Source organism: Sapajus apella, unplaced genomic scaffold (genome assembly GCF_009761245.1).
Source record: "Sapajus apella isolate SASKATOON/1434 unplaced genomic scaffold, GSC_monkey_1.0 scaffold2, whole genome shotgun sequence".
Taxonomy (NCBI): Eukaryota; Metazoa; Chordata; class Mammalia; order Primates; family Cebidae; genus Sapajus; species Sapajus apella.
This window is the reverse complement of record NW_022436942.1, coordinates 4,705,134-4,732,362: the sequence shown is the minus strand read 5'-3', so window position 1 is coordinate 4,732,362 and position 27,229 is coordinate 4,705,134. Positions and strand designations below refer to the sequence as shown.

Sequence of the window (27,229 nt, the reverse complement as noted above, 5' to 3'; positions counted from 1 at the left end):
GAACACAGGGCACTGGGAGGTGTCAATTAATAAGTTGAGAGGTTCGAAAGCCTAATGCCCCTGGGAAATTGGAATGATTCCCACCCACAGAAAACAGGATCAGAAGAGATCTTCCAACATATAAACTAGGCTAAGGGCAGATGTAGACCCCTCGGAGTGCAAACTAAGGTAGTCAAGGCATGTGTGCACATCAGTGGATCCAGGAGCAAGATGTAAGTGGCTGGTTTCACCGTGTTCCCCGGCCACCCTGATCCCATGTCCCGCTGGCTCGAATTTCCTTAGTGAGAGCAGAGCGACAGATTGAAAGATTCAACTGAGGCACTTTCCTGAAACAGGTATGAAATTTCAATGAAAATGGCCAGTGTAAAATCCAGATTTTAAAAGAAACTGGGAACTATGAATGGCTCTAAAACACAATAGGAAGTTATAACGCATCAACAGAAGGAAGATGAGGGGAAGAGGCTTTAAGAGGCTATTGGATAGAGCAGTTTCTGATGCCAAGTCCCTCCTTCCCCTGAGAGAGGGATAGAAAGGGCTACCTTTTCCACAGGTCTTCAGAGAGGCTTCAGAGGAAAGCTTCAGAGGGCTTGGATGTATACCCTGGAGTCTGGGAGACCCAATGGACTGCAGGCTGGTTCCCACTCTGAAAATCTAGAGGATAAGAGCTGGGCTAGGGGCAGCTCTACCATCTGAGAAGTGCCCACAGCCTCTCCCACCAATGAGGCTTCATAAGACGCATGTTTTCCTAGAGCAAGTGTGGGCCAGTTGTGAGAGAGTCCACCTAAAGCCCAAGAGGACCACCGGAGGTATTCATGAGATGCCACATCAGAGTTCAGAGGAAACAGACTACCTGGAGCCAGGCACTGAGTGGGGAGGAGGCTGCTGAAGGAGAAGCCCTGCCCAAGTCACAGGAACTAAAGCTGGGTGGGTCCATCAGAGCGGCCATGAAAGTCTCCCAAAAGTGACCAACTGAGAGCCAGTGTTAAGCAGATTCCTGTCCCAGAAAACGCAAATCCAGATTAACGTAATAAAATCCCTGAGCTATTTTTCCCCTCTTCTTTCCCCTGTCCCAACCCCTGAGAGTTCAGCAATAGCAATTAGGATGTGGGATAGGAGGTGATGAGTGAAGAGAGAAAAAAAATGACCTTTTCCCACTGCAAGTGTCCAACTCAAAAATGGGCCCCAGATGGGGGAGGGCAGATCACTTGATATTAAATTAACTTTGAAGTTATGATTATGGTTTGATATTGGACATAATCACTTCTCAATGGAGATTTTTTTTTAAGTTGCAATGTCCAGAGCAATTTTTTTTTTTATAAATCTAAGTGCAAACTTATAAAGTATGGAGCCAGCCTGAGACCTAAATTTCACCCGAAACAAGGGAATACCTGCCACCTTTCTCCAATGCATTTCAAAGAAGCAGAAGGAGATGAAAAATAAATTGTTTTGATTGATTTCCCAAGAGGTGCTTGTTCAAAATACAATTAAGAAAAGAAACCCCAAATGTGTTGGGAGAAGACATGGGTGATGGGCAAAATATTTTCTTTCCCAGGTATAGTCTGAACTTCAGAAACAGCTCGGTGGCACCTCCAGGAAGATGGACTTGAGTGGCTTTGCAAAGGATCTCATGTCATAGCATGACACAAGAGCCACTGAACAAGAGTGGCAATGCAAAAAAAAAAAAAATTCGGGCACAGTAGCTCATGCCTGTTATCCCAGCACTCTGAGAGGCTGAGACAGGTGGATCACCTGAGGTCAGGAATTCAAGAGCAGCCTGGCCAACATGGTGAAATCCCATCTCTACTAAAAATACAAAAATTAGCCAGGCATGGTGGCAAATGCCTGGAATCCCAGCTACTTGGGAGGCTATGGCAGGAGAATCGCTTGAACCTGGGAAACAGAGGTTGCAGTGAGCCGAGATCTCGCCACTGCACTCCACCCTGGGCAACAGAGCGAGACTCTATGTCAAAAAAAAAAAAAAAAAAAAAAAAAGGAGGGGGGTCAGGAAGCTTTTTAATCCCAAACAGTTTCCTCTGGCCCAGCAGCAGTGATAGCATGCCCTTATATGCCTAAGAGCTATCTAGAAGAAACTAAGAGAAGGAGAACAGGAGACCCTCGATGATAGACCGAGGTGTGCCTTGGCAGTAGTCCACAGTACTGACCAGAGACGGTAAGACAAACATGACTAATGGAGAGATGACAGCTAAGGAACTGGAATCCACTTCTCAAGAACCTGGCATCTCATAACCTCATCCAGAATGTCAGGGCAACCTCAGGCTGCTATCATGGTTAAACAGAGGGTCCGAATGGCATTTAATTTCAGGTTAGCTATGGGAGAATAAAGTAAGTTACATTTCTCACACTCACAGACAAGAGACCCACCTGCCGCATTTGGGGAGGCTTGTCCAAGACTTCTGAGGATCCTCCTGAAGTGTGTCTCTACACCTTGGACCGTTTAAAAAGCCTAGAAGAGAATTAAAGGCCAGTCATTTACAGGTAGATTCATGGTGTGTGGAGGTGGGGCTGACTGAAGTCTTAGCTGTTTTGAGAAATATCACTGGATTGCAATAAGCTGAGAGTAACAGAATATAGTATATTTACTACTGAAGAAGACTTAAAATCTTAAAATTCCAACCAGACAGGTATGGAGTGATCAGCAGAAAAAATGAAAATAGAGTGAATTAGCATGTTTCATTTACTTTTGAAATAAAACACTCCAAATCCCAGAACAACGTATAGAAAAGAGGACATGGAGTAGGGAATTTTGAGGTTTCTATCCAAGACCTGGAATTTTTTAAAGCATCAAATCTGTTTCTGATGAAGGAAGAAAAATAAACCCAGGTCAGGAAATCAACTGTGACAAGAATACTGCAGACAGATTGTTCAAGGAGAAAGTTTTCCAATAAGGTGACGTTTGAGCAGAGATCAGGATGAAACGAATAAGCAAGCCAGAGGAAGGCATGTTCCAGACGAGGAGGTGGCAAGTGCAAAGGCCCTGTGGAGAGAGCTTTTGAAGCACGTCCAGACACAGCAAAAAAGCTTCTGTGGCTGCCGTATGATTATCTGAGAGCAGAAAGCGGGGAAATGAAGCCTTCCCATGGTAAGTGCCAAAAGACGCTTTCATATTTCAATCTAAAAGCCTTTAGAGGAAATTTTACGTGTTTTTAATTAAACACTTTAGTTCAAAATAATTGTAGTTACAGAAAAACAATATACACCGGGCGCGGAGACTCACGCCTATAATCCCAGCACTTTGGGAGGCCCAGCTGGGTGGATCACAAGGTCAGGAGTTTGAGACCAGCTTGGCCAACATGTTGAAACCCCATCTCTACCAAAAATACAAAAATTAGCCAGGCATGGTGGCACATGTCTGTAATCCCAGCTACTCGGGAGGCTGAAGCAGGAGAATCGCTGGAACTCGGGAGGCAGAGGTTGCAGTGAGCCAGAGATCCCACCACTGCACACTCCAGCCTGGGTGACAGAGCAAGACTCCGTCTCAAAACAACAACAACAACAACAAACCACACAAACAAAAAAACCCACAATTCAGAGAGATCGTGTGTAACCTTTACCCAGTTTCCTTCATTGGTAACAGTTTGCAAGCCTATACTACATTATCACAGCCAGGATATTGACACTGACAGAGTCAAGACACAGAATATTTCCATCACCACAAAAATCCCTCATGTTGCCTTTTTATAGCCACACTTGTTTCCACTTCAGCCACCCATTCCTTAACCCCTGGAAACCACTGATCTATTTACAGTTTCTACAATTTCGTCACTTCAGAAGTATTACATAAATGAAACCATACACTCAACAGAACTTTCTAAACATTCATCCAGGTTCATGTGTTTATCAATAGTTTACTTTTGTTGCTGAATAGAGTTCTATAGTATGGATTGCTTAATCATCTATTGAAGGACACCGAGCTGTTTCAATAAATGAAATTAGCTCACAACAGTCAGAATGAGGATTAAAAAGTCAGGACACAACAGATGCTGGCGAAGCTGTGGAGAAATAGGAATGCTTTTACTCTGTTGGTGAGAATGTAAATTCTCAATTCAGTCATTTGGAAGACAGTATGGTGATTCCTCGAGGATCTAGAACCAGAAATACCATTTGACCCAGCAATCCCATTATTGGGTACATACTCAAAAAAATAATAAATCATTCTACTATAAAGACACATGTACATGAATGTTTATTCCAACACTATTTACAATAGCAAACACTTGGAACCAACCCAAATGCCCAACAATGATCGACTGGATGAAGAAAAGGTAGTATATATACATCATGGAATACTGTGCAGCCATAAAAAGGAATGAGGCCATGTCCTTTGCAGGGGCGTAAGCAACTGGAAGCCATCGTCCTCAGCAAACTAACAAGGGAACAGAAAACTGTATGTTCTCATAACTGGGAGTTGAACATTGAGAACACATGGACATAGAGAGGGGAACAACACACACCAAGGTCTGTTGGGGGGTGGGGGGTGAAGGGAGTGACCTTAGAGAATGGGTCAATACAAGCAGCAAGCCTCCATGGCACATGTATACACGTATGTAACAAACCTGCATGTTCTGCACGTTTCCCTTTTTTTTTTTTTTTCAGAATAATTTTTTTTTTAAGTTTGAGATTATGAATAAAGCTGCCATAAACATTTGTATACAGGTTTTTGTGTGAACATGTTTTCTTTTGAGATAAATGTCCAGGAATGCAATGCTAGGTTATATATGGCAGATGAATGTTTTTTTCCCCCAAAATCTACCAAACTGTTTTTGCAGAATTTTACATCCCCACCAGCAATGTCTGAATGAACCAGTTTCTGCACATCCTTGTCAGCATTTGATACTGTCACTTTTTTATTTTAGTCTTTCTGCATATATCCTCTCCCAAGAAATGTTTATTCCAGTACTTTGTCCATTTCCTAATTGTTTGTTTTGTTTTTTTACTGTAGAGCTTTGAGAGTTTATATTCTTGACACTAGGAACATGTCAGATACACAGTTTGAAAACACTTTTATTTCAATCTGTAACTTGTCTGTTCATCCTGTCAATAGCATCTTTCACACAGCAATTTCGTTTTAAACAGGGTCTCACTCTGCTGCCCAGGTTGGATGCAGTGGTGCAGTCAAGGCTCACTGCAGCCTCAACCTCCTAGACTCAGGTGATTTTCCCACCTCAGCCACCCAAGTAGCTGGGACTACAGCCACATGCTACCATGTCTGGCCACTTTTTTGTATTTGTAGAGAAGGAGATTTCCCATGTTGACCAGGCTGGTCTCCAGCTCCTGAGTTCAACTGACCCGCCTGCCTCAACCTCCCAACATTCTGGGACTGCAGGTGTGCGCCACAGTACCTGGCCTGAAATAGCAAAATTCTCAATTTTGACGAAGTCCAGTTTATGAACTTTGCTCCAGCTTTTGGCATAAAGTCTAAAAATGTATAACCTAGCCCTGGACCCTGAAGATTTTCTTTTTGCCTCTAGAAGTAGTATAGTTTTGAGTGTTAAATTTAAGTCCGTGGTCTATTTTGAGTTAGTTTTTGTATAAGTTATGAGACTTAGTCAAGGTTCATTTTTTTTCTTTTGCCTATGAATATCCAAATTACTCCAAGAATGAACTGTTGAAAGGCTATGTTTTTTATACTGAATTGCTTTTGCACTTTCATCAAAAATTAGTCTGATATGTTGTGAGTCAATTTCTGGCTTCTCTGTTTTGTTCCTCTATTGATATAAGGGTCTATCCCTCTGCAAATATCACAGAGTGTTGATTACAACAGTTATATAATAAATTTTGGAGCTGGGTAGATTATTCCCACTTTATTCTTCTATTTCAGAGTTCTTTTAGCTATTCTAATTGCTTTTTCAGCTGAAAATTAAATTCAATATAAATTTTTCTTCTGTTTATCTACATAAAATCTTGAGATTTTGATAGTAATTGTGTTAAGCCTGTGAGTCAGTTTGAGGAGAACTGCCATCTTTCCCATGTTGACTGTTCCAGTCCATGAACATGATATAGCTATTTATTTAGATCTTCCTTGCAGCATACACATCCTTTAATACGTTTTGTTAGATTTATACTTAGGTATTTCATTTTCTGAGTGACTGTAAACAGTACTGCATTTTAAAATTTGATGTTCAGCCATCCATTGCTAGTATGAATATATGCAAATATAATTGACTTTTGTATCTTTATCATATGTGCTGCTACCTTGCTAACCCCACATTAGTTTTGGTATTTTTTTTTATAGGTTCCTTGAGATTTTCCATATAACCAATGATATCAAATGAAAAACAGGGACAGTTTTATTTTGTGCTTTATAATCTACATGCTTTTAATGATCATTTTTGCCTTTCTGCCCTGGCAAGAAATTCTAGCACTACCTTAAAGAAGGATCATGAGTATACATGCCTTTATCTTGTTTCTGATCAAGCTGAGAAAGTTTTCTATTCCAATTTTTCTGAGAGTTTTCCTCATAAATGGCTGTGGAATTTTGTCAGTGCACTTTTTGCATGAATTGATAGCACTGTGTGATGTTTCTTCTTTAGCTTGTTAACATGCTGAATTGCAATGATGGTTTCTCATATAGTGAACCAGCTTTCAAATTTTTAAAATAAACTCCTCTTTAGTCATGATGTATATATGAGTTGTTTTACATATTGCTGAATTCTGTTTGCTAATATTTTGTTAATAATTTTTGTACCTGTATATATGGGGGATAATTGGTCTCTTTTTTTTGTACTCTGTTTTAGTATCTGGGTAATACTACTTTCATAAAATGAATGGTTTTCTAGGAAAGATTGTTTAAGACTGTTTTCAATCCCTCTTTAAATATTTGGTAGAATTTTCTAGTAAAGCCATCTGAAGATTACTTTTTGAAGGTTTGTTAAGTTACAGATTAATTCCCTTAACTGTTGTTAAGACTATTAAAATTACCTAATTATGGGTGAGTTGCAGCCGTCTGTGTTTTTTGAGAACTGGGTCCATTTCATTTAAGTTGTGAATTTATGCATGTAGAGTTGTTTGTAGTATTCCTAATTTATCCTTTTGGTGTCTGTAGAGTCTGTAGTGATATACCTCTTGTCATTACCGGTATCAATAATTTGTAGTTTTTCCTCTTTTTCATTGTTAGTCTTACTAGAGGTTCGTCCATTTTTGTTGATCTTTGAAAGTAACCTGATTTTTTTTTTTTTATGGATTGTTTTTCTGTTTTCAATTTTATTGACTTTTGTTCTTAATACTATTTCCTCCCTTCTGCTTGCTTTGGATATTTTCAACTCTTTGGCTTTAGGTTCTTGAACTGTAAATTTAGATTACTGATTTGAGACTTTTCCTCTTTTCTAATATATACACATGGTATGCCATAAACTTCCCTCTCAGAATTACTTCAGCTGTGATCCACAAATGTTTACATGTTGTATTTTTACTGTCATTCAGTTCAATGTATTTTTTATGTCCATTGAGAATTCCTTTATTGCCCATGGATTATTTACAATGTATAGTTCTCAGTTTCCAAGGGTTCAGAAATTTTTCTGTTATCTTTCTGATTTCTAACTTGATTCCATGGTCGTCAAAAAATATACCCCATATGATTTTAGTTCTTTCAAATTTACTGAGATGTCTTTTCTGGCCCAGGATATGATCTATCTTGGTATATGTACCATGGGCAGATGAAAAGGATGTGTGTGTGCTCCTGCTGCTGGATTTCAATTAGATTTTGTTGGTTACTAATGTTGACTTCATGAATGTCCTTGCTGATTATTATTATTATTTTTTTTTTACAAAGTGATTAAATCTGGGCATTCAAATCTTCAAATAAAACTGAATTTGTTTATTTCTTTTTTCAATTTTATCAGCTTTTGCTTCATGTATTTTGGAGCTCAGTTATTTAGTACATACACATTTAGAACTACCATGTCTTTTTGGTGGAGCAACGTTTTAGTAATTATATAATAATCCTCTGTCACTAGTAATTTTCTTTGCTCAAAACATTATATCTGATATTAATATAGCAGCTTCTGCTTTCTTTTTATGTTTGCAGGATACATATTTTTTGTTTTTTTTCTTTCAATCTGCCCACATTGTTATATTTTAAGAGAATTTCTTACAGATAGCATATAGTTGAATCTTACTTTGTAATACACTCTGATAATCTTTTGGTTGTTATAGCTAAACCATTTACATATTAATGTAATTATTGATATGTTAAGGATTGATTCTGCAATTTTATTTTTGCCTTCTGTTCTTTACATTTTCGTTTTTTCTTTTTGCCTTCAAAAATTTTATAATTCAATTTTGACTTATCTATAGTATTTCTGAGTGTATCCTTGTATAGCTTTAGTGATTATTCTAAGTATGACATATAAGCATAACTTTTCATAGTTTGCTGGTGTCATCGTTTTACCAGTTTGAGAGAAGCATGTCATGAATCAGTGTGCCATGCCCTATTGAATATTTCTGCAAACTAATGACATTGGTAAATGAAGAATTTAAACACCAGAATACATGTAGCTATGTGAAATACGGTCCTGTTTTTCCCTCACTTAGAACGACACATGTATTCACATCACCTTCAAAAGAATTAACTAAGAAATGAGTTGGGATTAGTGAGGGGGAAAAAAAAAAAAAAAAATCAAGAAACCACTAATTCCTTATTCTGATTTGAAACATCAAGACTATTGTCATTTGATACACACTATTTTCAAATAGATAACTTTTAAAGATAATACCTAAGATAAGGTGTTTTCTAATGCATTAAAGTGAACAGAAATCTGCAAAGTTTTTGAGGTCTGGACAAAAGTTTTCCTTAATTTCATTTGTCACCGCATACCCTGTTCATAGCCTGGTAAAATTTTAAGTAGGCTTAACAATTACCGAGGTGAGCATTCTTTCATAGAAAATAAATTTCAGAGAGATGAAGTGAACTTTCACAAGGACACAGGTGAAATTCATGACAGGGCTGGGTTACTATCAAATTCTGATGACAATGAACTACATAATAAGAAATAAAAATATTAACTTTTTATCTAAACTGTGTCAACAGTCTGCTTTGAAATGCAGTTATGCTTCATTTCCTTAAGGAAGGCAAAATAAGAACATGGCAGATGGAATATTATCACTCATCTACATTGGAATTTAACCAGGACACTGGGGTTTAAACTTACCCACTTGCCAAAAGTAGCAATAGATAACAAATAAATGGCCTGATCATTGACTTCATTGCAAACACTAGCCCACAAGAGGTTCCAAACATGAAATTCTAAGAGCGAGCATGTCCTTGTTCATTATATATCAGTGATTTTTTCCCATCTCTCCAGGCTACCACACAATGGCAAATTTGAAGGACACAGGCATATATTCCACATTATGCAGTTTTGCTCACTTTAGATGTAAAAACACTAGAGTGTGTGTAAAAGAGACTGTCCTCAATTCCCAAAATATTTTCCATATTCCCTGATTCATTTTATGAAGGATCAAACCTCTAGCTTGTAGCTCTGAGTGACAGACTTCCCCTTTTAGTCATGAAATATTCTCTGATCCAAACTGAAGGAAAAAATTCTTGTTCATCTCCCATTTATATTCACAGTCAGATACTATAATTAAATAATAGAGTTTCATTTACTTGGGCTCAAATCCATTAATTTTTTTCTTATTTTTACTCATCTCTTTTCTCTGAAACATATCCCAGTATTATTATTATCCTTGAGCACACAAATACACAGATCTGTGAATCTATAATGAGATCTTTCTATTTTTTTTAGACTACAATTTGCTTTGGTTAAAAGTCTAAATTCCCTCTACTTAGATGCTGCCTAAATATGAACAAATACCTGATTCCATTGGGGAAAAATAACAGCTTTGAAGAGCTGACCTCCTAGCCAAGTTCATGTATTGCGTTTACTCCAGGGAAAAACTTGGTTCACAGGCTAACTTGGGGTCTTTGGTCTGCTGCCAGCAGAGGGTGACTATGCTATTACTCTGCACCAAAGTGCAAGTTCAAATGCCCTTCCATTCCAGCCCCATGTACTGGTCAAAGGATAAATCACCATTAAGCATCATGTCCAGCGATAGCCAACTGCCTGCCTCTCACCCAGAGGTGCCACATGTGATGACGGACAGGAAAAGAGAAAGGAAGTAAAGGTGCAAAATGCTCCAATAGGGAAGTATCTGAATTAGCAAGAAAAACCAAGCTCAACAGCTGCCACTGTGTCCAGCTCTTTAACCAGTCTTAGGCTGTTGTTTTTAGGAAGGGAGAGGAGGCTTGCAGAATTTGTATTCCCACGTCCAATGCTGTGCTCTCACCACATGCCTGTGAAACTCCCTTGTCAACAGAGCTTTTACCCTTGTCTTCTTCTCCTTTTCAGAATTTCTATTCCAAAACCCCAGCACACTTAGAGCAGTGATCTCGGAGGCATTTCTATAGCCAATGCAAATTATATTTCTTTGTTTGCCTCCTAGAGATGAGATGGGAAAGGGAAAGACATGTAAAAGCCCCAAAGTGGCAACTCAAACCAAAACAGAGGATGAAAGCTCACAGCATTTTTCACTAGTTTGCTGTGTAAATCCCCCCTGCTAATTTAGAAAAGCTTTTGTGGTTTTCAATATTAAAAAGTAATACAGATGTATCTCTCTGCTGATGTTCATGAACTAAAGGTAAAGTTATACTTACTTTGCCAGTTAAAAAGCATAGATGAACGCATGAAATCCCTTCTGGATAAACCACAAACTGTAAACAGGAAGACAGTCTATGAACCCATTTTTTTTGTTGTTAACAGGCCACATTTTTATTTAAGAAGACTTGTTCCTCTTTCCAGCCATGGTACCACCATGGAGCAAATGTAAACTCTGAGATAACTGACATCTAGTTTGAATAAAAGCACAAAATATTTTAATGCTTTTATAAACCTAAAGCCATTATTCCTGATTAGAAGCAAATCCTGGGAATACATCAAATTCTATATTCTAAAAAATCTTAAATTAGCCCCTCAGCTGACAAAGAATGAATGGGTAAAGATATCAAGATCAACATACCAAGTTGTGAGTTAGGCTGGTAAACTTTGCTTCATCCTAAAGCTCTTAGCCCAAACTGAAAGTGCACAGTAACAGCCAACATTCAAGCCCCCTCTAAAAATAAGAAGAAATTCTGGGTCCTAATATTACTGTCATAGACTGTCTCAACCCATCTCTGAGTATGAAGTCAAATAAAATACATAATATTGTTGAGCAATATCTGTAATGTACTTTGTTAGATGATGTGGAGAAAACAAAGTCATTAAACTTGCTAATAAAGAAGCTGTGATCTAACTACTTCAAAGTTGGAAAAGTCATTAGCAAAGAAAGGAAATGAGGATGCCTTCCAGAATGACAGGAAAGGGGTGTAACAGCAAAACATAGCTTGTGTGTCAATATATGAAAAGTTACATAGCACCAAAAATTCAGTAACATCAACACTTACAGAAAACTTATCTTGGACTTTGAAATTCTTGGATCTGAAGGAGAGAAACAGGAAGACTCGGAACTGCAGTGAGACAGTGGGTGGTCTCTCCTGGGTACTGAAAGGGCAGGAAGAACCTGAAGAACAGGGCATGCTGGCAGGCCCAAGCAAGAGCAGGGCAGGCCCGGGGTTTTTGAAAGAAGCCAGAGATATCTGGACCTGTACATTTCCATCTCAGGAGCTCGAAGCAGCAGGTCTTCAGCATCCACAGCTCAGTCTTGGTTTATCCTCCCCAGGGTGACCAAATGTCTCTACTGAGAGATCTTGGACTAGCCCTTCAAACACACTCATGAATCTCCAACTTGTTATATCCAGTCACTTCCTCAGGCAATGGAGGGAGATTTCACTGACTGGCCAACACATTTTTCCTCTACCAATATCTCAGCACCAGTAAAGTGACATCTGAAATGTCATTGTTGGAGCCACAAGAGCTATGAATGTATCTAAAAGCAAAAACCTGGGTAAGGAAACATGATGACTGAAACAGTCTTAGGAAAGCAAATCCAGTCACTCAATTAACATGTACAGCTATGAGCTAATGTTTCAATTCCTGATTTGATAGAAAAGATGAGATTATATGAGGAACTAGAGGCACTGAGTATTCTCAAGAGGGCTGCTACTGAAAATATGCACAATGAAGTCCACACAGTTGAAATTATTTGTGTTTTGAACAACGACACTCAAACAGCTTGAATAACAATATTACAATGTACCAAAATTGTTATTAGCAAAACAAACTCTGAAATTTGGATGAGTTAAATTTCCCTATGTGAGTGATCTTGGGCATGTTCCTTAATCTCTAAATTTAGGTCTTATCGGTCAATTAGAATCAATGCTAACCAGAAGAATTGTCTACTCAGCATCTCATTGAGAAACCAAGCTGCTTGACTCTCAGACTTTATGGTTCAGGTGGGGTTGGCCTGTGTTTCCCCCAGCTGTACTGCAGGGATGACTGCTCAGACCTTGGCTATCAGTGACCTGCTCTGGCAAGCCATGTGAGGCTCCCCATCACCCAAACATTGATGCAACTTTCTCTATTTTTCATTGGGGTTATTTAGAACCATTCCAACTTGGAACTGCCCATTTGTGGAGAAATTCTTCCCGCTGATCAAGATGGGTAAGAACGCAAGTCTAAGAGACTGGACAGAGTGAGAGACTGATGCCTAGAGACATCCTGTGAGCTTAAAGACTGTTATCCAGTGTTAGCACCAGAGTCTACTTTCTGGTCCTCCTATTTTGAGGCAGGCTTTTGTTTAACCTACCACATGGAGTTTTTGTATGTCTATGTGAGGAAGAAATGAGACAATACTTGTAAAGTATTTGTTATTGCATTGGACATATAGCAAGTGCTTAATAAATCTGAGCTATTTTTATGTCCAGAAAAAAAGACTCTTTATACTTTCCTTTCCAAGATGATGCCATGAAAAGTAGATAATTTTCATGAGACTCATTATCAAGAGTCTCTACCTTCAAAAAGATCCTAATCTGCAACAGGCAATGTTAAGAAGAGCTCAAAGACAAAGTAGAATTCCCGAAAGGTGACAGATTACTTAACTGACGAATGAACTGAACAGAATATAATACTTAAAGGTCGGTCACTAGAGGAAAGACCTTCAGGCAGAGCAGATCATGGGAAGACTTCACAGAAGTCGTCACTGAGTTGAGTTTTTAGGAACAGGAATCATCGCAAGTCTGGAGAAAAGGACAACGGTTTAGCCATGGGTCAAGATAGACATCGTGGTGGTTTAGAGCCAGGACACTCTGACCTGGAACACGGGGTATGTGAGAAGCAGCCAGGGACAAACAGCTGTAGCAAAATGTTAAATGCAAATGACATGTTTTAAGGGCAAGTTTAATCATATTTCACAGAGGCTGGTTTTCACTGAGCTCATATATAGGTATAAAGGGTTGACACTAGTTACTCACCTAATTCATACTCAGTGAAATTCTAGAAATAATAAAAATCAGAAGAATGGCTTCAAAGATTTCTACAACCGAATCAGGTATCTTTGGATGCTTTATATCGTATTGGTGGTTTTTTTTCTTTTCCTTTTTCTTACCCCAACTGTCATGGATCATTATTTACTCACACGCTGCAGCCAAACAAATAAAAATACATTCACAAATTAGCCCTAATGAAGGAAGGTGTTCTCTTTCCAGGTCCACAAGGGGGCGTAGTTTTAAGGGCAAGAACTTCCTAGTGCCATGCCCCTCTCCCATCTCTCTCCTTCTGGGAGATTTAACCGTTTATGTTTAAATTTCACAGGCACGGGAAGAAACTAAGAGTCAGTCACCTCAGCAGAAGTTCTAAGGAACTCTTTTCATTGGCCTGGGGTCTTAGAGAGGGTGGGGGTTCCTCCCAGGTTAAAAGTCCCCTTCTTCCACACTCCTTCGGACTCCATGTTTGGGTCCCCTTCCATGAACACTCCCTTCAAGGAAGCTGTCTTCCTCTGTCCTGGATTTCCCCTCTGGAGTCCCCTTCCACACTTTCTCGTGGAAGCCTGTCTTCCCATCCTGAACTCCATCGCTCTCTCTTCCCTTCCACTCAATGTGGAAGCTGCTTTCCTCTCCTGGGTTCCTTCTTTCTGGAGTCTCTCACTCAGCGTGAGAGTCAGCTGTTTCTTTCTCCCTCCTTTTCCTGTTTCTCTCTTGAGCTTTCTAAAAAAGTCACTTTCTACAGACACTTTTGAGTCCAACATTTACTGCGCACTGCGCCGTGGTCCCCTCTCTTTCTTGAGAGGGCAGGAGACCAAGAACCTGGAGAAACGTCCTCTTAGGGGAGCTGAGGGCACCCTGGACCCAAATATTACACTAAGACATAGTGTATAGATAATATTGTGGTTTTCTCCTCAATATCACTTTCATTCTGTCTTCAGTATGTAAGAGCTATGCAGTTTGAGAAATTGACTCTACACTCTGAAGTAGAGTCTGCTACCTTTAAGGCAACCATGGTAATCCCATCCTCCTTGCCAGTGATTGGTTCTAAACCCAGGCCTAAGCCACTCTATAAATAGCATTCACTTGCAAACAAGATTTGGATCCAGGAATGGGCATATGATGCTGTGTGGGCCAGAGAAACATGACTGAGATTTGCTTCTGGAAAACATTCCCTTACTGTTAAAGAGAGCCACTGGAAGAGATGGCCTCTTTCCCAAACTCTATGGTCATCAGACCTGAAACTGCAGATGCTGTCTGCATCCAATTCAAGAATATTGCTGATATACAGAGGAAAACAGAATTTAGGAATTGCAGAGATAAGGAGCTGAAAGCACTGGAAAAGGCCAGCCCAATCATCTGCCCCAACTTTCATGTCGGGCTCTGTAAAGTATTACCTCTCTTTATTATTAAATTGGTTTGACTGTTTTTCAAAAATACCCCAATTTCTTCTAAAAATACCCTAATGACTCAGTATATTTGTCATCTAATAACATATTGAATTTCACTGCTCTCTGATTTGCCTTAGAACTCCCAGAAGAAGACCACAAAAAGTGGCAATCAGGGCGGGTGAACAGGTATGTATCTGAAAGCACTAGTCCAGGTTGATCCATTTCAGATCAGTAGAACATCATTCTCTGAAAAGATAACTAGTTGTCAGAGTTACCTAGATTGGCCCAGCAATGTTTATCAAAAGGAGACCCTCCAAAATTATAGCATAACAAATGTTCTGAGATTTTATTCTCTCATGAACACAAAACACTGGATCCCACACCTCCACTAGAGTCCTCATTCCTTCTACATAGCTCCTAAGAGAAGAAGCATTTTATTTTATTTTAAGATAGAGTCTTGCTCTGTCACCAAGGCTGAAGTGCAGTGGCACCATCTAAGCTCTCTGCAACCTCCACCTCCTGGTTTCAAGCGATTATCCTGCCTCCGCCTCCCAAGTAGCTGGTATTACAGGTGTGTGCCGCCACATCCAGGTCATTTGATTTTTGCTAGAGACAGAATTTCACCATGTTGGCCAGGATGGTCTCGATCTCCTGATCTCGTGATCCACCCGCCTCGGCCTCCCAAACTGCTGGAGGGGATTAGAGGTGTGAGCCACCACATCAAGCCATCTTTTTACATTTTTAGTAGAGACAGAGTTTCACCATGTTTTGAAAGGCTGCTCTCGAACTCCTGACCTCAACTGATCTGCCTGCCTTGACCTCCCAAAGTCCCGTGATTACAGGCGAGAGCCACCATGCCCAGCCAAGTAAGGGCATTTGATTCCCTGGTCGTATTAGTGAAGAGAGTTCCTGATAAAGTCTAGACTCAAAAGAGTTTTCTAAACAAGCAAATGTTACAGACTCTAAAACTTCCTAAGTTTAATCACCAAACATCATTTTGGGGTTCAGTCTCTAAGAATGCAATTAACCATTTTAATCAAGTTTGCCACAGATTATATTAGCTCAGGAAAATGATGATAGCTATGCTGTGCTAATGCTCACTCCCTTATTTCTAAAAAATAATTTTAAACATTTAACCACAGAATATATACACTTACATAAAAGTAATATGTAGAATGTATATGACAACTTCTGAGGGAGTTACTCCAGCAGATAAACATTGGCAAGTGGTGATCAAAATAAAACAATGCGTATCAAACTGAAACAACCTGATAAAAAAAAAAAAAGAAAAAGAAAAACTCTACAGATAAGAGGCTTTAGAGACAGTAACTTGTAGCAAGTCTGTCACCACTCGCCAAAAGAGAGCCAAAGATAAACTGTGAAAGAAGACTGCTATGATATTAAGCCAAAGAAATACTAAGATGAGAAACTGTATAAATGTATACATTATGGTTAATGGCTAGGGGATGATACTTTTCCACGCTTGAGGTGTGGTTCTCTAAAAATATCAGTAAAGCTTCTAACAGGACTTTAGCGTACTAAGAGTCCTTTATTGTGACATAAAATTTGTTAGTCCAAAATTAATACATGAGTGTTAGAGCTAAAAACTTTAAGCACATACAATAGCTCTGTCTGTTTAGGCCTATCCATAAAGACAAAACCATCAACAATGAATATACCCAGTGTCCAGAAAACAGGGCTTCCTGGAGAAATGGATGGAGGCTATGTACAGATGAGCTTAGTGAACATCTTAATGTACCCAGTACACATGAAGCTATCAAAGATAACTAGGGCCATGTGAAAATACTCAAAAGCCAACTTGAAAAGGTTCCCATTGGCCAAAGATGAGACCATTTGAGACTCAAAGTTAAGAATTACAATAGATCTAGCCTATCACATATGCTTAAATTCATGAATTCACAATGATATTTAAAAGGAATTACTTGGTTACCTTCTGAGGATGACAGGAAGCTAATTCATTATTTTGAAAACTGGAAAAATAAAAAGATATGATCAATTGTTTATCTTTCATTTCCTATATGAACTGTACAACTTGATAACCAAATAGTAGACTGGGAAGTGTCTTTTTATTAAATTATCGCAGTTACTAAACAAAAACAAGATGACATAATTAGGTTATTTCTACTTTGCAACCCCTAATGAATTAATGAATCTAAGTAGTGAGTATCAATAACTAATATAAAAAAAGACTGATCATCACTTCTTACAGTCTTACAAAGGGATTATACTGTTCTGATCAAGTCTCTGGACCAGCTGCCAGTTTTTGCAGAAAATATGGAGGACAGAGAAACATGATAAACTATACCATGAGTATGCAAACAACAAAATCCATACTGTGGGAAATTCTTTAGGTCAAGCAACTTAGATTCTTCAGCAGATAAGTTATAAGAAAAAGGAAGAAACAAAAGAGGTGCTATAGACTGTGAAAGACTTCAAGGACATAAAAAGAATGTTTAATGAACAAAATTCATTATATGCATAATTGGATGATAAAACATAATGAAATGCAAGGACTGATTATTATGAAAGTTCAGATGATTATTTCTGGAGAAAGAGGCGAGTCTGTGATTAAGATGGTACACATAGAGAGGCTTCTGGAATTGTTTGTGACTTCTATTTCTTGACCTGGGTGGTGGTTACAAGATTGTTTACCTTATAATGAATCACCACAGTATATATTTGTTTTGTGTGGTCTTTGGTTTGTTCATTATAATATAATTATAATGAAATATAAAGAAAAAATGAGAAATATAAAGCAATATAAAGAAAAAATGAGAAAAAGAGAAAAAAGTAGGATGGTATGTTATACACTCATATGTCACTAATTCGTTACCAGCAATTAAAACAGTTTCATGATTATCAATTATAATAGACACTAAACAAGCAATCTCCTTAACTAATATGCTTCCATACTTTAAGAATAATGCTCTTGGCCTGGTGTGGTGCCTCACACCTGTAATCCTACCACTTTGGGAGGCCGAGGCAGGCAGATTGGCTGAGGTCAGGAGTTCGAGACCAGTCTGGCCAACATGGTAAAGCCCCGTCTCCACCAAAAATACAAAAAAAAAATCTGGGCGTGGTGACTCACATCTAATCCTAGCACTTCGGGAGGCCAAGGCAGGCAGATCACCTGAGGTCAGGAGTTTGAGACCAGCCTGCCCAACATGGAGAAACCCCATCTCTACTAAAAATACAAAATTAGCCAGGCGTGGTGGCGCATGCCTATAATCCCAGCAATTTAGGAGGTTGAGACAAGCGAATGGCTTGAACCTGGGAGGCGGAGGTTGCAGTGAGCTGAGGTCACACCATTGCACTGCAGCCTGGGAAACAAGAGCGAAACTCCATCTCAAAAAAACCAAAAAAAAAAAAAAAAAAAAAAGTTAGCTGGGCATGGTGGTGTGTGCCTGTAATCGCAGCTACTCAGGAGGCTGAGGCAGGGAATTGCTGGAACCAGGAGGTGGAGGTTGCAGTGAGCCAAGATCGTGCCACTGCACTCCAGGCTGGGCAACAGAGCAAGACTCCATTCTCAAAGAAAATAATAATAATAATAATGCTCTTATACTGTTTAACCAAAATATTAGGGACATCCTTTCTTGACTTGCCCAGAACTCTTTTGCGGTTTTTACTATTAATACCACTCTCGGGGACACAGTTACAATGCTGTTTTATCCAGTGGTAAAAGATTCCCCCGCTCTCAGGTCAAACACATTCCTGTTCTCTTCTTGCTTGCTACCCAGGGAAAGTCAAATATGACACAAACTTTTGTAACTGCTGCTAAATCCCTATTAGCTCTATTCTGCTTTGTTTAAAAAGATAATGGGACACTCATTATATTAAAAATGGGCTCACTTTCCTTTATATATCCTATCAGAATGAGTTGAAGAAGAGACTGATTCTAACGTTTCCTTCTTTTGCAAATCAAATAACCCCCTTTCCAACCCAGGAAACTATCAGCAGTATTTAACGTCACCTGCCCTCATCAAACCCAGACAAAGGGCATTCCTTCTGCAATGTCTGTCATTATTGCAGGTTGGCCACAGCTGCAGTTTAAAAACTGACCATAATCCCATTTGCAAAGGTTGACTGCACAGTGACCTTGGTCAAGGTATAACCTGTTCCATAAAATCCAAGAACAGCAAGGTGCATGGAAGTCTAGACAAATGGGTGCATCGATGACTAGAAGGAAAATGCTTATTGTTCTTCATGAAAGCCATTCATTATACTCCTTGCTATAGCTTCACCCACGCATCATGAGTAGTGTCTCATACTTCAAAGGCATTCTAAGTAGAATAAATCAATGCTCGATATGATCAACATTACTAATACTGATCAATATCTGCTTCTGTTCTATATTTCCCATCCCAAGGATATGAGGAGGAACCATATGAGTAAGTCTATCAACGAAATATGAGAAGTGTTGTTTGTCATTTCTGAAATAAGACATTTAATTGCCAATGCTCAACTCTGCACCCCTCTCGTCCCCAGACTGGGAGATCATGGAAGCAGATATCCAAAAAAAGTCTAGAAAGCTGAGCCAGCATATAGAGGATACCTGAACCCACAACAAACCTTGTAGATGAAATTTTAAGGTTGTTTGTAACAGTATCACAACTTATTGTAACCCAAATGATGTGTAGGAATTCTGCATGTTTACAAAAATCCTTTCCACAGAGATCCAATAAGTTACTGACGTGTATCGATTGCTTGAGGCCAACCAAATTAGTTGAATTATAAAAAGGTAACAATTTAGAATATTTTCAACCAGGTGCAGTAGCTCACACCTGTAATCCTAGCACTTTCGGAGGCCAAGGTAGGAAGATCGCTTGAGCCCAGGAGTTTGAGACCAGCCTGGACAACACAGTGAGACCATGTTCCTACCAAAAAAAAAAAAAAAAAAAAAAAAAAAAAAAAGTTAAAAATTAGCCAAGTATGAGCACATGCCTGTAGTTCCAGCTACTCAGGAGGCTGAGGCAGAAGAACTGCTTGAGTCTGGAAGACTGAGGCTATAGTGAGCTATGATGGCACTGCTGCACTTCCAGCCTGGGTGACAGAGTGAGACTCTGTCTCAAAACAACAAAACAAAAAGAGTATTTTCAGGATTGTGAATTGCTTGAAAATGTTATCTATATTTGGTAAATTATGACTGATATCAGAAAAAAAATCTATACTCATATAAATAGAAATGTATTCTAAGAGTTCCCTACTAAACAGAGAAAGGCATAAATGTAATGTACAATCACCTCACTGAGCCCTGCTCTACCTTAAGAACTGTGGAAGGACATAAGGTACAGAGCAGTTGTTGGTGACATTTATAAAGTCTCAAGTCTCAATTGATTCTGAAATAAACTGATAAGGCTTATATTTTCTTGACCTCCTAATCCTTGGAACCAAAAGTACTTGGTAAATGAAATTTGTCTTTTGTGATTTCCTCAAATCTACTTGCTATGATCAATCTAGGTTACACTATCAAAGAGTATTAAAACTCTAAAAACTTCATTGTGAGATTTCAGTAAGGCTCGAAGACCGTTTTTCATGCTTTCTCTAGGTAGGAATACTAGAGTTTTTACATCTGTATCATTTCTACACAGAGCATTTCACATAATAAAGTATGCAGAAATCATACAACATTCCCAGGAAATATAATCGTCTTTTGCCCAAAGCCTCAGCAGTCAACAGTGTAAAATGCCATTCCTGGCTGAACACACAGGTATTTACCTGGGTCATGAACTAAAGTGGCAATTGTCCCAGATATTTCTATTCATCTGATGGGTGCCACAGGAGCCTAAATGGACATGGTGGTGACTGCAATGTATGGACTATTGATCTGAGTATGACTAAGGGCAAATGGAATCACTTGCTCAGTCGCAAAGGTGTCCTAGGAGGTCTGCTAGCCCAAAGTGACCTGTTGGCTTTGAGATGTACAGGCACCACTGGACACTGTGCAGCAATGACAGAGCTGCATGGAACGTAGAGATAAGGGCTCCAGCATGCATCTTTGGCAGGAAATGTCACTCCATTTCATTTTTTAAAATAACAATGACAGTGGGCAATAATCATACAATTTAATTATTCCTTTGGGCTCCACATAAAGCTCAAAGAATATAAAATCACCAACCACTGATCTGCTATCTGTGGCAGCTGAAAAGTATTATAGTGGAATTTCAGGGGCATATAGTGAAATGAGCATCTCCAAATTGTTTAGAAAGGGATCTTCAGTCTAAGGAGAATTGACGGCACAGCTTTAAGGATAGATAAAGGACTGCCTGAAGGATCTGTCTAGCTTCCTTAGTTTGGTTTTTTTTTTTAAGTAATACCTTCATTTGCATAGTAATAACCCAATTATGGTAAGATTAGGTGACAGGAATCTCATTATTGCTATTTCCACAAAACAGTCAATATTCTATTCAATATCTTTTAATGTAACGCACCTTAAAACATAATTATTCAATACACCCTCATTCATCTTTAATGCAATTTTCTCTCTTGAAAACCTTGCCATAATTGTTAGTTTTTATGGCATATACTAGTGTTTAAACAAGCACTTCCCCCCCCAACTCCCCACAGGCTGCTATGAGAACAAGCAAAAGCAACCAACAGCTTGGGGGCATTTCTCTGTCCCCCACCCCCCAAGTTACTAGTAAGTTCACCAAAAGATCAAACTCACACACAGGACTGCTAAAAATCTGTTGTAACGACCTCTGCACTATTCCCAACACTATAGTTTCCCCTCCTTTTCTGTCACTTCATGCTCCACAAAAGATGCTTCCATAATGAATTTTGATCTTAAGGCAACTTTGAAAGTGTTAGCAAATACATTCTGTTAAATTTCAAATTGTATGATCTGAGCTCTTTTCTTTGTGAGGTTTTTTTTTTGGGGGGAGTGGCTGTTTCTCCCCCTAGACCACATTGTAATACACATACACACACAAAAAAATCCTTCTCAGACAGCTGACATACTGGGGAGACCATCTGCCTACCATAGGTTTACCTGCCATAGGCTTTTACAGTTTCAATTACAAGATAATCAGTATGATAAGTGGCTGGTTACCAGATTAACGGTGGAAACAAAGCAAGAAAATAGGGAGGAGATTGGACTGCCTACGTTAAGAGACTGCAGAGCCATACATGCTATTATTTCAAAATGATATCAGAATTAATGTACAGTGAAAACAGCAGTTAGACTTCGTCATGAGAGGAAACAATATCAAAGGGCTGTGGTTTGGAGTCTGGAGCTAACACTCCTTAACTATGGCCCCACTGACTATGTCTTCTTTATGATGTTTTCTCTCTATACTTTGTGAATAAGTGCTCATTAATCATAGGTATAACAATTAATTTGTAGAAAGGAACACTCTGCTTATTACTCAACTCCAACTAAGTTTTCTGAGGATTCTGTCAAATCGCCAGCACGATGGATTGGCATTTTCCAAATGACCTACAAAACTTCAACAGGCATCAGAGGATCCTAAGAGCCCAACTGACTACAAGTTCGCCACTGCACACCCAAACCATCAAAACCACACTTCACACTACCCAGGCCTGATCTTTGGAAGAGGCAGAAAAGCTGGTCTAACATCACTTGTCTGCATGTTTAATGAGTTTTTGAATATTGACTGTACTTTGTAATTTTTTTTTTTTACAACAATCGGGAAACCACCATTCTTTAAAATGAGTTTAGTTGCTATAGACAATTTTCCCCCAAGTGGAAAATGTAAAAGAACATTTCAGAGTTAGTAAGGCTTTTACTGGAATTAAGTTGGGGGGTTTATCTCTTTCAAGTCACTGGACCATTCCTCAGAAACTACGCACAGCAACAAGGACATGAGTCAGACATTTGGTCCAACCTCTCCTTACAGAGAAAAATAAACTCACAGGGCATACTGTGAGTCAAGATCACCAGGGCACAGTCTGTGGCTAAGGCAGAATTAGAATTCAGGTCTCCAAAGGTTTACTGAGGAGCTCGTTCAATTGCCTCTCCCACGTCGCCTAAATCCCAGTGGCAGGTGTGCTCCATTCATTGAGTGCGGTTGATGATGTGTTAAGCCCTCAGTGAGGAACACTACCAAGGAATGGTCAACCGAAAAAAGCAAAAGAGCAATAATTAAAGTCATCATTATAGACCAGGCGCAGTGGCTCATGCCTGTAATCCCAGCACTTTGGCAGGCTGAGGTGGGCGGATCACTTGAGGTCAGGAGGCAGAGGTTGCCGGAAACCGAGATCTTGTCACTGCACTCCAGCCTGGGGGATAGAGTAAGAAATGTAAAAAATGACAAAAACAAAAAAACAAAAAAAAAAAAAAAAAAAAAAAAACCACAACACCAGTCATAATTGTACACTAAGCATCAGACAATGTACTGTTTTATCTATTTTATATTAAATATCAGAACTCACATTTACTGTTGAAGAAGGTGAGGTCTGAGAAATTTAGAAACTGCAAGTCAGGATTCAAAGGCAGGTCTGTCTTAAAGAAAAATCATGCAAGTTGCTGTCATAAAAACAAAGTTCACAGATACAATTTACTTTCCTTTTTTCCCCAGAATTTCATATCTTAATCTTGCTGAATATTCCAGACATTGTTCCATAGTACCCAGAAAGCGTCCAGGACAAGCGTGACTGCAAAGAAGTTAGATTCCTGTACACTACTAAGTCTCAGGCCGTCTTCTCTGAGCATGTTACTTCCCTCTCTCTGGAAAGCCCTTGTCTTTTTCCTTTGTCTTTACTGCTCATTATTTATCTAGTAAACTCTCACTCACGCCTAAAACTCCTGGTCACACATCACTCTTCAATGAAGGCTGCCCTACAACCCAGGCACCTTCCAGGGAGTGACTCTCCCCTCTCTCTGCTATTCCTGAACTTTTAAACTATATATTCAGTCATTAAATGCAATTATTTGTTTACACGCCATCTCTCTTGAGGAAGTCTCCTTGTGGAATAGGTTCAATTCCTCTTAATATCCACAGTACCTATTAGCAATATACCTTAAACAGGTGTTTTATAAATATTCAACCATTATTGAATTTTGTCAAACCTTAAAGCAATGATCACATTCTTTCATGAAAAGTTTGATTATGCCTTTTCTATTTAAGAAATATTTCTTTAAAAGAACCGTGTCTTATTCCCCCCACAGCACCAAGAGGAGTGCCTCACAGACAGTAAGTGTTCCAGAACTGTTGGTAGATTTCAATCACTTACTTAATGGGGAGGGACTGTAAGTAACAAAAATATTACAAGTTGCTTTAAACCTAGTTGAGGATAATAGCAAATTTTTCTCTTCTTGAGTCACCTTCAAAGCATGGGATTTTATCACATGAGAGACAGAACGAATGCGCTGCAGCTAAAAGTTAGATGGCTGAATCCATGGCTAAAATGCTACTTTTCTTCAGGATTAATTGAGTGCAATCTTTTATCTGTTTCTATTCAGCATATGTAGTATATATCGGCTATGCATCTGAGGACAGCTGCCATTCTATTTACAGCATTATCTAAAAATGGCAACATTAAATCCATCTTCCATCTCTTTGAGATCTTTTTCAACCACAAAATCATCTCAGATGTTCTGCTTTTAGAGCAAAATATATGAGGTGTGAATGTGTGTAACAGTAAAAGACTAACAGGCAGAAATCTACGACAGTGGAAATATCTACCAGCACTTGATAAAACTTTCCTCCTTTTCCCACCTCAAGAAAAGCTAGGGCAAGGAAGCCAGAAAACATCAGGGGGCAAATTAAAAAGGTAGCAAACCCTGCCCTTATACCCCCATTCAGAAGTCTAAGAACCTCAGTATTGATTTTTCAGGGCTTTTGTTGCCGACTGTAGAGATTTTGAGCCTAGACTGAAAAACAGCAGAGATGCGTGCTGACAAACCTCCCAAATACTATTCTGCATTCCGATTTTTTTTTTTTTGAGAAAGTTAAAATTAATCTTTCAGCTTTTTTAAGGGGAAAAAAACTGACTATTTATTGTAACTCTCTATATTCTATATATTAACACAAATCCACTGTTAACTTCACTGAAGACCGTCAAAAGAAGAGGTAAAACAAACCCAAAAAAACAAAACAAAACAAAAAAACCTGGGTTTACAGCAGGAACATACAGAACTGACCTTGCTGGCCAGTCTGAACAACTTGGGAAAACGTGTACATTTTAAATTGCTCTTCTCTTCAAAATTTGAGACTCAACCTCTTCTGTTTTTACCAAGCTTCAAGTCCATTTTTCAACATGCCAACTAGACACAACAGGAAAAGAGAACGGTCCTTCCATAGCAAAGATCAACTAGACTTGGAACAAATCAAAAGGCCATTAGAATTTCTCTTTTAAAAAGCGAATGTGGCCAGATGCGGTGGCTCACGCCTGTAATCCCAGCACTTTGGGAAGCCCAGGCAAGAGGCTCGCTGAGCCCAGGAGCTCGAGACCAGTCTGGTCCACATAGCGAAACGCTGTCTCCATAACAAAATTTAAACATTACTCAGGCATGTGCCAACTAGCTACTCTGGGGGCTGAGGTGGGACAATTGCTTGAGCTCCAGCCTAGGCAACAGAGAGAGACTCTGTTTCTCAAAAGATAAAAGTAAGTTTTAAAAGCCAATTTCCTCATCATGTCATAGGTGTTATAAATTCAGAACCCATCATTCTATAATGATTCCGTAACTTCAAGGCAGTGTAGTACACTGGTTAATGAATTAAGTGTATGGGTGGGTGGAGTCTGACCTGGCTGAGTGCAAATACCACTTTATCACTTATTAAGTGTGTGATCTTGGACAAGTTGTATGATCTTGGACAAGATAAATAACCTTGCCGGGCGCGGTGGCTCAAGCCTGTAATCCCAGCACTTTGGGAGGCCGAGGCGGGTGGATCACGAGGTTAAGAGATCGAGACCATCCTGGTCAACATGGTGAAACCCCGTCTCTACTAAAACTACAAAAAATTAGCTGGGCATGGTGGTGTGTGCCTGTAATCCCAGCTACTCAGGAGGCTGAGGCAGGAGAATTGCCTGAACCCAGGAGGCGGAGGTTGTGGTGAGCCGAGATCGCGCCATTGCACTCCAGCCTGGGTAACAAGAACTCCGTCTCAAAAAAAAAAAAAACAAAAAAACAAAAAACAAAAACAAAAAAAAAAGATAAATAACCTTGCTGTGCCTTATTGCTGTGGTTGTGAGCAACAATTAAGTCAGTAGGTATTAAGCTGTTGGAATAGTACATGCTATGTAGTGGGCAATCAACTGTTACTCATTTTTATTAGAATGGTCCCTAACATTTAGTAAGTACTCAAATTAAAGATAAAAATTTATCGATTTCAACATTTCTCAGATGTGGATGGGGTGGGGGAAGAACTAGAGAGGGGAAGCTTCCATATAAAATAAATTTAAAACAGTGATTTATTTACGTGGTGTTGCTTTCTGACCAAGATGTTTTTCCTGTAAACACACACCCACACCATGAGCACAAAGCCCTCCAACTCAAAACTGAAGTGTTTATAAAAATGGTGCATTTTGTAGATCATCCAATATGCTCTACTCAATGCCTAAAACATAAATATACAAATGTTATTTTGTCAGTACATCTCTAAATTATTCTTGAGTAAACAAATGACAAAATGAAAGGATTATAAGATAACATCCAATACAACAGGCTACATATATATGCTCATGCCCTACATGATCACGTGCCATTGGCATGTTCACCTATTCTGCAGATAAATCAAGTGAAACTAAAATTACTAGCTATCAAATTTCCAGATATAAAATTTGAATTTTTAAAGGAAAAATTAACATTATTCCAAAAGGCAAATCCATTAGCACAGTTGTTACCTTGTTTTACTCTGAAACTTATATTACCATCACTTATTAAATCACTTTTGGAAATCTTAGGGGTATAATGTAAGTACATACCAATAGTGTATTTGAAATGTGAGCTAAAAGTTAAAAAAAATTCAAACTGGAAAATAGACATGATGATTCCTTAAAGAAAACCTAATGCATAATTTTTGCAAGATGCCAAAATCATCAAATCATTCATGTTATTAATCTTTGGTATTTGCTGACTGGCAAGTATACTTCCAGAGAATCTGTCTCCAAAGAACTATAAAGCTTTCAAAATACAGTTATGAAAGTGGTAAATCCACACTTTTATCACCGCTAAGAAGGTATGTTCTCAAAAACTAGTATAAAAATTTAACCATCACAAAATTATACTTAAGAAGATTCTAAATGTGTATTTATGATATTTAAGAGGATATATCTATAATATACATAAAATTCATTGAACTTTACAGCATCAATAAAATTGAAATAAATATCCATTCCATGAGGTAAAACAGGGAAAAGAAACCACATGCCCACAAGTGTAGTTATGAGAAGAACAAGTGCACTTCCTTATCAAAACCCCAGT

General features: G+C 38.8%; 1 protein-coding gene across 10 annotated transcripts in view; it reads right to left on the bottom strand.

Moving 5' to 3' along the window:
• The window catches only part of SOX5 (SRY-box transcription factor 5), a 1,011,218-nt gene that overhangs the window by 856,590 nt on the left and 127,399 nt on the right, over positions 1 to 27,229 (bottom strand). For 7 of the 10 annotated variants that reach the window (XM_032284295.1, XM_032284302.1, XM_032284196.1 and 4 more), the window contains exon 2: positions 2,383 to 2,464. The exons of 2 other annotated variants lie outside the window; for them this stretch is intronic. The gene's annotated coding sequence lies outside the window, so the exon portion shown is untranslated. Of the gene's footprint in view, positions 1 to 2,382; positions 2,465 to 16,774; positions 17,536 to 27,229 lie in introns of those variants that run through there. One more of the 10 variants, XM_032284226.1, reaches the window with a different exon arrangement.